Source organism: Priapulus caudatus, unplaced genomic scaffold, assembly GCF_000485595.1.
Source record: "Priapulus caudatus unplaced genomic scaffold, Priapulus_caudatus-5.0.1 Scaffold690, whole genome shotgun sequence".
Classification (NCBI taxonomy): Eukaryota; Metazoa; Priapulida; class Priapulimorpha; order Priapulimorphida; family Priapulidae; genus Priapulus; species Priapulus caudatus.
The window spans coordinates 57,688-61,997 of record NW_014577751.1 but is presented as its reverse complement, the minus strand read 5'-3'; positions in this window follow the sequence as shown (position 1 = coordinate 61,997).

Below are 4,310 nucleotides of genomic sequence, written 5' to 3'. Positions count from 1 at the left end.
AAATTAGGCATTTTTACCCGCTTTCGGAAGTGAATGAGTGCGTCATTCATTGAACATTGAAATTTTTCTAATTCCGAAAATCCCTAACCGTGCTACTCGATTGTTTTATCCAATAAACGTAGCTGTGTATGTGACGTCTTGCCCGCGCGCTTTATGCTTGGCTTAGCGGGCCTCGAAATGGACATCGGAGGCACGCACTTCGCAACACGCGTGTTTGTTTACATATAGCTTTGTGACATCAGGATGGGCGATGTCGGGAGTTCTGCGATGACAACCTCGTAATTTCGTGGCATTTCTTAAGGTGCATGGAACATTTTACCAATTTAGTGGTGTCAGTTAGTCACGGATATGTCACAGTAAGGACTAACCGTATATGTTTCACATACGTTCACCTATTTTGCACACAGGCGGTCGATCATTGTAAAAAATTGTGTGAAGATGTATTTTTATTGAGACGTTCCAAGTGCCTGTGCTTTCATCAGTCTTGTACGTCAATGCACGTGCGTCAAGAGCCATAAACTCGACACAATTTTATCGCTGTTATTGTTTACGCCTGAATGCGTGATTGATCAGGGAGGGGTGCATGTAAGAGGAAGACATTTTCTTTGGGGGTCCGAAAAACACAATTCCACTTCACAATTTCATGGGCCATTTCAATTGGAAGCTCTGCATAATGGTCCCCCAACAAGCCCTTTGACTGACTAGTCAAGAAATTCAAAGGTCTGTATATTGCTCTTATTTAGCAGCCGATAGTTCTTATTTAGAACAAAGTCTTCATTGTTATCTTCTAAAACTACAGACCATCTGCTGACCGCTGTGGAGAGGTGCGCCGGGCCTCGAATTTGGCGCACGTGTCCACTTCGGACAGCGCTTCATACTTGAATATCCCCGCGGTCGCGTGCGCATATCCCGCGGAACTGCGCGTCTCATCCGCGCGCAGTGCTCAGGATCAACAGCAAAGCTGTGCCACGCAATCTTGTATCATGTCTCTCTGGACGTTATTTATGCGTCGTTGCGATAAATACACTAGCTGCGTTCTGTGTGCAAAATCTGTGTCAGCCGCTGGATTCTTGCAATAGAAGTATTAAATACCAAGGCCTAGTCTGAGCGCCCTAGCATGTAGGGTACAAAACACTTACTTTATGCCCTCGCGTCCTTCCCCTTGGCTCCGCTGTCCCTCGCTCAGCCTCCTTTTTCTACCGCCCCCAGCTATCTTCCCTGCCGCCTTTCCTCAGTCTGCCATTCCCTCTCCCCCGCAGCAAGCTATATTATGAAGTTTTCTTTAGACGGCACTGCACGCCTAACACGGTGCGCGCGCATGCGCAATATCTCCCGGGAGAAATTGTATTTTGCAAAGATTATGCATTTAAAATAAAGAGGAGTTATCCTAGCATAGATTTATATGATAACATTCCATCAGTAGACATCATTTAAGAAATAGGCGGGAGACCTTTTATGTAAGGTCCCCGCTGCGTATACCAGCCAGTACACAATCTGGCTACGTTAGTATGTTAGCGCTTGCGCAATATCTCACCAGAGGAGTTATATTTTGTGATGAATATGCATTTAAAATGGTTAGGGGGTATCTCAGCAACGATTCCCCTAATAAACCTTTACCAGTAGACCTGTGTTTATAATTAGGAGAGCACCCTAACATGTAGAGGACAAAACACCTACATTATGCCCTCGCGTCCATCCCCTTGCCTCCCCTGTCCCTTGCTCAGCCTCCTTCTTCTTCTACCGCCCCCAGCTATCTTCCCTGCCGCCTTTCTTCAGTCTCCCACTTCTACAGCCCCCCTCTCCCCCGCAGCAAGCTATATTATGAAGTTTTCCTCAGACGGCACTGCACGCCTAACACAGTGCGCGCGCATGCGCAATATCTCCCGAGAGCAATCGTATTTTGCAAAGATTATGCATTAAAAATGAAGAGGAGTTACCCTAGCATAGATTTATATTATAACATTCCATCAGTAGACGTCTTTTAAGAAATAGGCGGGAGACCTTGTGTAGCAGTGCTACGCGATTTAAGCTCTGGGATATTCTCAGCGCGATGACATCAGTGCTAAACCTGAGCGCGGTTAAGAACATCGGTTAGCCACATCATGACCGCTTGGTTTTCTAATTGCGCAGTAAGGGCGTGGCCCAATCGCCAGTCATCTCTTCGGCCATGTGACTCGGCTCGGCTTCCCTCGCCCATAGCCATAACACTATGGTCAGGATATACGCGTCCCCCACCATGATCATGTACGCGCGATGGATATAAAAATCCACCGCGCGCCGTGACACGCAGCCAGTTAGTCAGTCAGTCGTAGCCAGCGAGTCAGTTAGAGACAGTCACGTTTGATATTCTTAGCAAGGTTATTTTCAAAGCTTTTTTTGGCATGTCTTATCGCTTTGGTAGCTGCATTAAGTGCTGATTTGTATACAGTGTAATCTTAATGGTTTTTGGACTGCTGGTATTTTCCTCAAAACTTGTGTTTCTTAGTCCTTGCATTAACCGCTTGTTTAGTTACCCATTTTAGTTTGTTGTTTGCTATACTTCTTTTCTTTGGTATAAATTTGTCTACAGCATCATGGAAGATGTTCTTGAATGTTGTCCAATTTTCGTTTGTAGAGTTTCCTTCAAAGCACTTGTCCCAGTCCGTGTTTGAAAAGCATGAGCTCATTCCTGCATAGTCTGTTTTGTTATGGTCAAAAATTAGTTTATCTTGTACCTCGATTTCAATAGAAGATATCAGGTCCCATTTGACAATTGAATGGTCACTGTTACCAAGCTGTTCGTCTACTGATAGATTTTCTACCATTCCTTCTTCAGTTGAGATGACCAAGTCTAATATATTGTTCCCTCTGGTGGGTTTGTTAACATATGTTGTATAAGAAAGCAGTCTCCACTGAGATCTAAGAATGCTGCATCTGTGCAGTCTGCTTCCAGTGTATTCCAGTTTATTGTGTTGTAATTTAAGTCTCCCATTATTAGTGCTTGTGATTTGCTTGCTTCTTTAATAGCATTGTGCAGTGATGTCTGATCCTTTATTGATGCTGATGGGCTGTTGCATCAGTTTCCTATTGTAAGAGTGCCTTATGATGTCACACCATATAGATTCTGTTTCAAACTGGTTTGTGAGCTTTTCGTTTGTTTCTGCAATTATATCAGAGTGAATATATAACAGAACACCTCCACCTTTTCTACCCTTTCTATCCTTTCTGAACAGGCTATCGTTATAAGTTGCTAGCTCGCTGTCTAGTACCTCATTATGTGTCCATGCCTCAGTTACTCCAACTATGTCTGGCTTTGTCTGTGTAATGTAAAGGTGTAAGTCTGGTATTTTTTTCATGATACTTCTTGCATTTAAGCACATACATTTGAAAATAGATTTCATTGTAGATTGTGATTTATGTGCTTTACTGTTGTGCTTCGGTTCTTGATTGCAGTTGTTCTGGCTTATGTTTAAATTCTCACTATTTTTAATGTTATTGTTATTGTGGTCTTTAGGTTTATTTTCCTGACCTGCTAGTCATTTGAATTGGTTGGGTCCTTCATTTGGACCCACTTCCTTAGCTTGTGCTATAGGCTTCCTGGTAGTATTTTCTTCGGCCTTCTTAAGGTCCTTGACAATCATACCCCTTTTAATGATGTAGTCATTATGGCCCTGTTCTCTTAGCAGTCTTAATTGTTCTCTGAGCTTTTTGCCTTCCTCCTGTTCTTTCCTTGTGAGGTCTGACGATATGTAAACAGTGTTCCATTACTTGTGGTTATGTACACCCAACAAACCGATTCCTGCTGACGCTACACCAGCAAAGTGGTTTGTAGCCATAGCCTAGTGTAATATTATTGTATACATTATTGCAGCCTGAAATACGCAAAATTAGTACACGTATTTTTCAATATTACTGCTAATAGTAATACTAATTTCCTGACCGCATACTTACATTATGAATGAATCCTAAATGTGAAGCTAGGAAGTGTTCTATGACCAGAGAAATGTTCGACAGACTCTACAACGACATCGAATGGTTTGGTTACATCTTGCATCGACTCGATTCGACTGTGGCAAGATTCTAGGAAGACCGTGCATGTGCAATACTGAGACATATCGATCGATCAACTATACACATGTAAATGAGATGCATCATATCAGGAGTGAATAATAATAAATTATCTATCTATTATCTTATCTTAGATGATCTATCTTCTATCTATTATTATTCACACCTGACTCTCCTACCCCTCGGCGTGATGCGGCCATGATGCCGAGGCGCGCCGAGGATTGACACTTTGTGTCTTCCAATCACAGCCTACGCCGCACCAG